At 39.5% G+C, this 10804-nt stretch overlaps 1 protein-coding gene across 4 annotated transcripts in view; it reads left to right on the top strand.

Moving 5' to 3' along the window:
* Nucleotides 1–9989: 9989 nt before the first annotated feature.
* The window catches only part of LOC134344341 (growth factor receptor-bound protein 10-like), a 242278-nt gene continuing 241463 nt past the window's right edge, over nucleotides 9990–10804 (top strand). For 3 of the 4 annotated variants that reach the window (XM_063043959.1, XM_063043955.1, XM_063043956.1), the window contains exon 1: nucleotides 9990–10577. The gene's annotated coding sequence lies outside the window, so the exon portion shown is untranslated. The remainder of the gene's footprint in view (nucleotides 10578–10804) is intronic. The other variant, XM_063043958.1, reaches the window with a different exon arrangement.

Raw genomic sequence — 10804 nt, 5'->3', positions numbered from 1 at the left:
TAAAAGATGTTGGTAGACAATTTGTCTCCAGAGATGGAGACAGAGAGAGTTCAAGAAAGGGGAGAGATGTCAGAAGTGAACCTAGTTAATTTACGGGAAGCTGATGAGGTTAGTGGTGATGCGGCAGACAGTGGCTGATGGTCCAGAGTGGGTTCCTTTTCGAGGGGTAGATGTCTGAGAGTTACCACTTTGCCTCAGCAAGGTAAAGGTCGATCTGCCACACTACAACAACACACCCTTTGTCTGCAGGTTTGATGGCAAGGTTGGTATGGGTGTGAAGAGAGTAGAAGGCATTGCATTTAGAGAGGTGCAGTTCGAGGAGGAGAGCTAAGTGCATAAGTTGAGGCAGATGATGTCTCACAAGCAATTCCAGATGAAAAGACCCAGAACAGACAAAGCCCCAGAGTAGGGTGTCCAACCAGAAGAGGAGGGTTGGATATGGGAGAAGCATTCATCAGTGCAGGCTGGGGAAATATTGCTGAAGAAATGGGCTCAGAGACGGAGGCTGTGGAAGAAGAGCTTGGTGTCATGGCTGGTGCAGAAATCACTGAGGTGCAGATGAAGGGGGCAAACCTGAATTTTTTTAAGAGAATGGGAGAGAAGAAGGAGGGGCACCAGGGGGAGGTGATAGGCAGTTGAGGAGAAGAGCCAAGAGGCTAGAGTGGGGAAAAGAAGAAGAGGGAAGGGGAGGAGAAAAGTAAAAAAAAAGGAAAAAATTTACTAGAAGGAGAAACTGATGTCTGTCAGGTTGGAGGCTACATAGACCGAATACGAAGCATTGCTCCTCCACCCTGAGAGTGGCCTCATCGTGGCGGAAGGAAAGGTCATGGAATGACATGTCAGAGCAGGAATGGTGATAGAAATTCAAACCATTCAGCGTCCAGTACATTCCGCTTTTGGCAGATGGAGCAGAGGTGCTCGATAAAGCAGTCACCCAATTTATGTCAGGGATCACTGATGTCAAGGAGCCTGCATCACCTTTCACCCCTAACCTATGACCTTTAGTTCTGGTCTCATCCAATCTCAGTGGAAAAACCCTGCTTGCATTTACCCTGTTGATAACCCTCATAATTTTATATACCTCAAATCTCCCGTCATGGATAGAAAAAATCCTTAACTTACTCAATCATTTCCTATAACTCAGGAACCAGCAACATCTTTACAAATTTTCTCTGCAGTCTTTTAACCTTATTGATACCTTTCATGAAGGTGGATGACCAGAACTGCACATAATACTTCAAATTTGGCGTCACCAACATCTTATACCACTTTAACATAACATCCCAAATCCTACACTCAGTATTTAGATTTACGAAGGCCAATGTGCTAAAAGCTCTCTTTACAACTGTCTATTTGTCATACAACTTTCAAGGAATTATAGATCCATATTCCCAGATTCTACTGCACTCCTCAGTGCCCCACTGTGTAAATCCAACCCTGGTTTGCCCTCCATAGTGCAACATCTCACATTTGTCTGCATTAAATTCCATGTGACATTTTTTTAGCCCATTTTTCCAGCTGGTGCAGATCCCACTGCATCCCGCCTAGTAGTAACAGATCAGTGTTTATCATATTGGGTAATATTAATTCATTGGTACTAGGCCGGACCCTGGTCATGATTTTGGAAACATTTATGGGTGACCACTGCAGGGCACGTTCTGATCTATCTTAATTGCTGATCTCCTTTCTCAACGTGCCAGTGGTATTCTCAATCATACCACAAATGATTATTGAACATACTGTTCTCTACTACTATCCCAACCTTACCATCAAACTTGCAGAAAAGGTCAGTGCCATGGTTGTCTGGCAAACTGACTTTTATTTTGCAGAGGTCAGACACCTCCTGTTACCTACCCCATAAACCCACTAACGATCCTCAAGCCATTGTCTCGTACCATTACCAACTTCATCACCTCAGGAAACCTTTCCTCCACAGCCTTGAACCTGAATGTTGCCCAACCCCACACTATCCATCTCTACCCCTACCGTAACATTCACAAACAAAGCTGCCTATTGTTTCTGCTTGTTCCTGCCCTACCGACCTTTTTCCGCTGCTCCAGTCCCTTCCCACCTCTATCCGTAACACCTCTCATGTTCTCCACCACTTTGACGACTTTCATTTCTTTGCCTAATTTTCACTATGGGTGTAGTCTCTGGATACATCTATCCCCCATCATGAAGGCCTTGAATAACAGACTCAACCAGTTCCCCTCCACCAATACCTTCTTCCATCCAGCAGAATTTGTGCTTACCCTCAATAACTTTTCTTTTGGCTCCTTGAACTTTCTCTAAACCAAAGGTGTAAGCAAGGACATTCACTAGAGCCCTAGTTATGTCCATCTATTCACTGGCTACAGGGAGCAATTCATGTTTAAAATCTACCCTGGCATCGCTCCCCAGCTTCTTCCCTACTGTATTAATAACTTCTTTGGTGCCACTGCCTGCACCTGTGCAGAGCTCCTCGATTTTATCAATGTTTCTACCAATTTCCCCCTTGCTTTCAAATTCACTTGGTTCATCTCTCCATCTCCATCTCAGGAGACAGATTATTCACTGACATGTAGTATAAACACATAGACTCCCCCAGCCACCTCAAATACCCATCCTCCTATCCTGTCACTTGTAAGGATGCCATTCCTTTAATCTGAATTCACTGCATCTGCTCTTGTGATGAGGTTTTCCACTTTAGAACATCCTAGTGACATATCTTTTTTTTTAAAAAAAACAGGTATCCTCTCCTCTATTTCACCCACTTCTGCACCTAACATCACCGCCACCACCCCCCAGCAAAACAAAGATAGAGTTGCCCTAGTAATCTCTTACAACCTCACAAATCTATACATCCAACATATTACTCTTTGCAACTTCTGCCATCTGCAATAGAAACATCTTCACTTTTACTCACCACCTGCCATAGTGATCACTTTATCAGTGACTCTCATCTGCTCAACCCTCCCTGCCAATCCCCCTCACTTCTCAGGTACTTAACTCAGAAACCACAAAGGTGTTACACTTGCTCCTTCACCTTCTCCCTCACAAACATCCAGGACCTGAAGAGCAACATCTGAGGCAGTCTTTCACATGTAAATCCAAGGGTGCATACAGAATAAGAATCAGGTTAAATATCACCTGTTGCCGTAGGGATTCAGATCAGCATTGTTTTATTCTCCCTTTCAAAGCATGCATAAAGGGCATTGAGATTACCTGGGAGTGAAACGTCAGTTATTTGTGTTAGGTTTAGTTTTGTAGGAAGTAATGCCCTGCAAACACTGCCAAAACTGTAGTACATCTGATTTTGTCTCTAAGCTCAATTGGAATTGGGTTTTTTTTTGCCCTAAAAATAGCCTTTGGTAGGTCATACCTGGATTTCTTGTATAGTTATGGAACACCAGTTTTGAATGCCATAAATCTTGCCCTCAACAAACTATAAATTTCCTGGTTCATCCACAGATCTTGGTTTGGGTATGTCCTCAAAGCGACACACTCATTTACACAGGTCTTGATGAAGCTGGTGACAACAGTGATGTATTCATTCAGACTTGAAGAGGAATTCCTGAATATTATCCAGTCCACCAACTCAAAGCAGTCCTGAAAGCACTCATCCACCTCCCTTGATCATAACTTCTTGGTCCTCACCAGTGGTGCTGTGGTCCTTAGTCTCTGCCTGTACACTGGGAGTAGATTTGACTTTCCAAATTGCAAGCGTGGAATGGCATGGTTAGCATTCTTGATGGTGATATAACAGTGGTCAAGTGTGTTGGCCCCTCTGGTTCCACAAGTGATATGTTGGAGGTAGTTGTTCAGAGACTTCAAACTGCTTTAGTTTAAATCTCCCGCAATGACATGGAAAACATCAGGATACATAGCGTCCTGCCTGCTGATAACGTTGCTCAGCTCCTACAGCACCTCTTCTCACTGCTTCTATCAGGAAGAAGGTACTGGAGCTTCAGGACTCACACCATGAGGTTCAGGAACAGTTAATAGCCCTCAGCCATCAGGTGATAACTTCACTTGCCCCCATCATTGAAATATTCCCACAACCAGTGGATTCACTTTGAACGGTTCTTCTCACATTCTTGATATTTATTGTTTATTTATTCATTCATTATTATTATTTCTTCCATTTTGTATTTGTACAGTTTGTCTTTTGCACACTATTTACTGTAGTTTTCATTAATTCTGTTATGGCTTTTATTCTATGGATTTATTGAGTATGCACACATGAAAATGAATTTCAAGGTTGTATACGGTGATACATATGTACTTTGATAATAAAATTACTTTCAGCTTTGAAATTTACATTGAAATTTAATTTTTAATATATCTCTTCCCTTCTCTGTCTACACTACTTACCTGTTCCCTGAAATGAAGATAGACTGTCCACTACAAGACAAATGACTTACAGCTACCCTAATTATATTTCCTCCAACCTTTCTTCATTTAATGACATTGACTTCATTCTTTCAATTTCTCTTTTTGTCAACTTTTTTCTCATTTATAACATCATCTTTTATATTAATGCTTTCTTTTACTCCACAGTACAACTCCCACAAAGCCAACAGCCATATACTTTGGTTCACACTGCCATTAATATTCAGTTAGTCCTGACGAAGGGTCTCGGGTTAGTCCTGACGAAGGGTCTCGGCCTGAAACGTCGACTGCGCCTCTTCCTATAGATGCTGCTTGGCCTGCTGCGTTCACCAGCAACTTTGATGTATGTTGCCATTAATATTCCTCTGCTTTCATGATACTTTCTGACAGAACTGCAGGAGATGTAATACCTGGCTACTGACTTGTCCATGTATCCATGTGAATTTATTGTTGTATGCTATATTTACTGCTCATAATGTAAGCTTATCTTAATAAGATAACATACTAATTTTAATTCCTGCTTTGTAAAGCACCTCCATTCAGTCTTCAAGAATGATGCCAAGCTTTCAGATATGTACCAGGAGTTATCTTTTCTCCAGAACAAGTTCTTGGATGGATAGCTGGAGGCTTCAGTTCAGTATCTTTGAAATGCTGTTCAAACTAATTTTGTGGAAATGACTGAAACAGCTGAGTCAGTGTCAATTCCATTTTAATTGATTTACCATTCACTTCTGGTGCTTAGTTTTCACACCTTAAATCTCAAGGCTACCTAGTGCTGTCATTCTCATCATTATCAGATTTTTCATCAACAGTATGCTGTTTAATTCTGTTTGAACAGCAACTTGACCTTTTAGCTTTTTCTCTTCCCTGTGCAAACCATTTATTTTTGCCTGCCGAACACGCTCTTTGTATGCATCCTAACTTGTTGCATTTCTGGCAAGTTTTGCCTTTAAACCTGGTGTATGTGAGCTCTTGCCAGAAGGGTAACATAATTTATTTTGCCATGCATGGTTTTGTCTAGACGCTGCAATTTTGTACATGCTCAGTTTTATTCCTGTCTGCAACTTAATTGTGTCTGTCTACTCTTTCCATTGATTTTTTGAAAATGTGAGTTGTGCTTCATTTAGGAGCCATTTTTGAATACTTTCTTGTAAAATTCCATAAACTAAACAATCTTTCAGTGTATTATTAAGCCCATTATTTAACTAGCAATGCTCAATTTCTTCAATTTGGCCTCATAAACTGAAATGGACTCCCCTTTTTGATTTTGCTTATGAAACCTAAAGTGTTCCGCATTTAACAATGGTTTTGGTTCTAAATGTTCCTGCAGTACATTCATGATATCAGCAAAGCTCACTTTGGCTGGTTTGGTTGGAGTAATCAAACTTTTAAGCGAACTGTATGCTCTTCCCCCAATTGCACTCACCAAACTGGCACACATTTCTTATCAGCTATTCTATTTCCTTTAAAATACAGGTCAATTTGTTCATTATCCAATTTCCTGTAGTGCAATCAAACACATCTATCTTTCTGATGTAGCCAGCCATTTCTACGTTTTATATATTCGTCATTATTATCACCTGGCATCCACTGCTTATGAACCCATGAATTTCATCCATTTTCTGCCTTTTTTTTTAAACTCAAGTCTCTCACCCCTTTTGAAGAAGAAAACATGTATTTTTTCCTTTGTCTCTCTCCTCCCACCCCCAAAAGAAGAAAATATGCTGAGCTTTTTTTTTAAAAAAAGCCAACATCTTGCTGTGCTTCAACAGATAAGTAGTCATGTTGGGTTTGTTTTCAAGCTTCCTGATTGCCAAAATCGTGTTTTGCGTCTCTTAAACATAAAACTAATTGAAATAAAGTCACGGGGGCCAGGGATAACTTGTGGACCTTTAGTTTTACTTTTAGTGAGGCACATATGATTTGGTGGCATGATGATGTATTCCATTCACAAACTTCTTACATATAACCCATAATGAATTATGTAGACAAAGACTACAGGATAAGCTGTAAATGGAATTGGTGGATGCAGCTTTAATTGGAATACTTAAGTAACGTTTGGATAGGCAACATGGATGGGAGGGGTATGGAAGGCTTTGGTCCAGGTACGGGTTGATGGAATTAGACAGAATGGTAGCTTGGCATATAAGATTGGCTAGAAGGCCTGTTTCTGTCCTGTGCTGTATAATTCTGTGCTGATTTACACTAATTTTCATCAGCATATACTAAATCGATACCCTTCTGAGACTAACTGTTTAAGCTATCTAAATGGCTCTGAAATAAACTAATTGTTTCTGATTCCACCACTTCCTCTGTTTCAGATATCAACTATTCTGTGTAAAAAAAAAACTTACCCCTCAGACTCCTTTTAAAACTCCTCACACTCACCTTAAAAATATTAACTCTTCTTCTTGACAATTCTGTATGGGAAAAAGATTTTGACTGTCTTTTGGTGGGGAACTTCTCAGAAAATACATGTTAAAAAACCAATAATTGGGCTCTTTGAAGACTTTGGCAATGCTGTGTCTGAATCACTGGATGTTACTCATATCACCTATGTTAGAGGGATAGCGTGATGTTAAAGAGTGGAGTCCTTAGGTAACATAGGCATGAAGGTAATTTTCTAACTAACAGCATACCCAACTGAAATCTGTTCCAAAGTTATGAAGTCTGTACAGAAGGCCTAGTTATCTATCAGTAGTTGCCACCAGAAAATCAAGGAAGTGGTAACAAGCTACATTGTTATGTATAACTCTAGGCTTTTCTACATACAGACCTGGAAGGGAAATCGCAATATAATTGAGTATGCAATTAATGAAGGATTATGAATGGCAAAGTGTCTTATATAGCACAAATCAAATTACCAGTGTACTACGCAATTTCTATACCCTAATCTCAATGGTAATGGAGATCCAGATTTTTAGGTGCCATTAAATTATATCAGCGAGCTCCTGAAAACAAGCATTAGGATCTCAATGCAAGAACGATTTGCACTAATTCAGCCCCATGTACACAGAAAAACAAATTCATGCTACTTGCTCATTGATTTTAATGTTTAATCAATACAATTCATCTTACTAATTGGCTTGTCATTTAGGGACATTCCAAATTGATATAGGCAATAGCAGTTTGTGCTTATGAAAGAGCAAGTATGGAAAGTAGACCGTAATTACCACAGCTAATACAAAACATTCTCAAAATGATTGCAACTTGTCAATAGATTTGCAGTACAGCACAAAGATGACAATTTTTTGATTCTACACGAAAGGCTATTAGTAGAGGGTAAAAAGAAAGAGATGTCTTTTTTCCCTTGAGCAACGTTATGCACACCACCAACGTTATGGCATTTACCATTGGTGGTAGAGCATGTGATATTACATGCAGCTGTCATATGAATTATACCTTTCAACTTCCAAATGTATTTGATTAGATCTGGATAATGAGGAGAGAAGTTTTAAATCATTCGATTGATCAGGTTTATTTGTGATGAAATCAACTTGCCTTTAAATATAAATCATGTTGGATGAGTTGTTACTCCTTTTCACCATGGAGAAAAACTGGGCATTAACTTCATGGATACAAAGCAAGTTTGTACAGCCTTAAGCAATAATTAACACATTTTTAAAACCTGATTTTCAGTCTAATTGAGTTACTATTTTTCAATTGGAAGTAATTTGAAAAATTCTTCATTATATTTTCAGATAGCTATGACCTGGCTGGTGGCGTAGTGGCACTTTGGGACGAAAGGTCCCAAGTTCGAATTCAGCCAGCTCCCCTGCACGTTTTCCATCCGTGCTGGGTTACAAGCTGGTGATCACTTTGGAAACTCACCCGGCAGAAGGCAATGGCAAACCACTGCTGTAACTTGCCTCGTATGCAGTTCCCCACTACGTCAGAGGTGTGGAGGAAAATCGTCCGCTAACCGGAGAAACTCCGGATGCGACATACTTTTCCTTTCCTATATAAAATAGATCATTTCTATAGAATAAATTGAAAGATAATGTGAATGCTGGAAATCTGAAACGTATCAGAAAATACTGGATGCAGTCAGCAGGTAAGTATTATCTTCAGCAGGTTAAGTATTATCTGTGGAAAGAAGAACAGAGTTAAGATTTTTGGTAAAAAAAAACTCTTCAACAGAATGGAACAGAATTTCTTTGAGGTTGGCATTCCTGGAAGAAAAGTAATATTGAATTCAGCAGTAAGTGAAAATAAAAAGGAAACTGCAAATGCTGAATTCTGACATTAATGTTAGAAATGTTAACTATCATTTTTCCACCAAATGCTTGGCAAACTATCTGTTGAGTCTGACCTAACTTGTCTGACCTAACTTGCCTGACCTTCTATGCATTTTAAGTTCTTCATAGTAGCAGAATCAAAAAATAAGGCTAGTAGTATTCAAATGAAATACATGAAAAAAATCAAGCTAAACAATATAGCCATAACAACATATAGCTTTAATCAATAATCTTTTTGAACATTTTACTTGAGGAACTTTATTTGAGGAACATGAAAATTAAAGGTTTCAGGTTTATGCATTGTTTTCATTTTCATCAGTAGAAGCGCTTAATATCTCAGATATTTTTTGGAGAACTGAGTGAAGGCATTTAGCCCAATTAACCAATGATTAGAACTCTACTTGTGCACTACCAGATTATTTTTCTTACAGCAGTCCTTCTTTGAAAACATTTGACATTTACTTTAAATAGTGAACAGAGGTTGTCTGTTAATGGAGCTACTTTCACTGCAGAGTTCCATTTCTTGTGTAGAAGTGGTTTTGAAGTAGGTTACTATCTTTCAAAAAGTGCATTCTTCTTATTGTCAAACCAACGAGTGGGCCGTTTATTTGAAAATTTGTTAATTGTGTATTTGAAACATAGATGCTTCTAAATTTGTGAAGTATTATTTTTGTTTACAATTATTGAAAATAATACTGGTAACTTGCTTTAAAAATTACATCCTTCTACAGAAAACAAGTAGGCCCTTTGCTGCTAAATCTGTAATCGCTTGTGCACAGATTAACTCAGTTTTATCGGACAGCAAAACTGAGCTTCGCTTCCCCCCGCCCCCATCAGAGATTCTCTCATCTAAACCTTGCAGGAGAGATACCAAACGCCTTATTAGGAAGTCAAAAATGTGCTTTAAAAATCCTTATCTTTGAATGTTGAGAACAGTAAGAGCCCGAGATAAACACAGCAAGATTAAAGGAGTCCTTTTGGATTAATGTTTGAATCTTTGGAGTATGCTAATAGAAAAACACCCAACACGCTTCCATTATGAACTTCCTCAAAAAAAGTATTTATTACAGACAAAGTTACCTCGATCAATTCAGGAATACGTGCATCAATCCCTATTTGGTCGTGCATTGAAATGCATTTCACTGTCCTTCAATGTTAAGTCAGTTCGTTATATTCCTCAAAATTTACGCTACTTTTATGTTGCTTATAAAAACAATGCTCCTTGAGCATGCACATTTTAAGTTATTCTACACATTTTGAAGAAAGTTTCGCGTAGCCTTCCTTTTTTAATCTTGGAAGAGTAAATAAAGCACACCTACTTTTGAGATTGAACCAACTAATAATCGTTTTTTCTGGATTAAAACAGCACGTCAGAGGAACAGGCCATTGCTGGTGGCAAGTAATTCGTTGGCTGCTGTAGAGAACTGTTTAACGCAAACTGAATAGTTGAAAGGTTATTCTATAGTTAGTTTATCAAAAATATAAGTATCTGTGATAAATTCTGTTACTCCTCCAAGTAGGAATTAAAGGGGAAGCAACAGTAAAATGGTGGAGTCTATATGAACTTATTAAAATTCATGACCAATACTGACTCGGGTCAAACCTTCACACCAGAGTGGAAACTTTAAGTTAGAATTGCACAGGGAGAACTCGAAAGGCAGGATAAATTTGCGTGCAGCCGTTCTTCCTAGCTCGTTCCTTGTATCGTAGCAATTATTGTTGTCCTGAGAGGCAGCGTCTCATTAAAGGGACGCCCGTGGTGTTGCCATTTGCGCGCACAAGTCAACCGGAAATTTATGGAGAATAGACAAAGTACGGAGTAAAATAAAGTGCAACCTTTGAACAGCCAAACGTCAACTCAAGCGGGCTCCTGCAGCAGAGCACAAGACGCGGAATTTCGTTTCCGCAGTCGTGTGTGACCCGGGCAGGCAGTTTACATAACACCTTTGGCCGCGGATATCGAAAAAGGTAAGTTTTGGCTGACGTCTTGGAGACTACCGGCACGTATATCCCGAAATTGCACCATCGTCACTGGCATTTCATAAGGCAAGAAGGAAGCACCTTCAGTTTCAGCTCTTCGGTCGCCAGGCGTGCGCGAGTCACTCCACTTTGCAATTTCCCACGCGTGGCAAATAGACACAAAAAAAATCCAGTCACCAGTTCCCTTCATTGTTTGGGCCAAGGAGTGGTACAGC

Source organism: Mobula hypostoma, chromosome 3, assembly GCF_963921235.1.
Source record: "Mobula hypostoma chromosome 3, sMobHyp1.1, whole genome shotgun sequence".
Taxonomy (NCBI): Eukaryota; Metazoa; Chordata; class Chondrichthyes; order Myliobatiformes; family Myliobatidae; genus Mobula; species Mobula hypostoma.
Note: the sequence above shows the minus strand (reverse complement) of the source record. Positions and strands in the feature narration are given on the sequence as shown.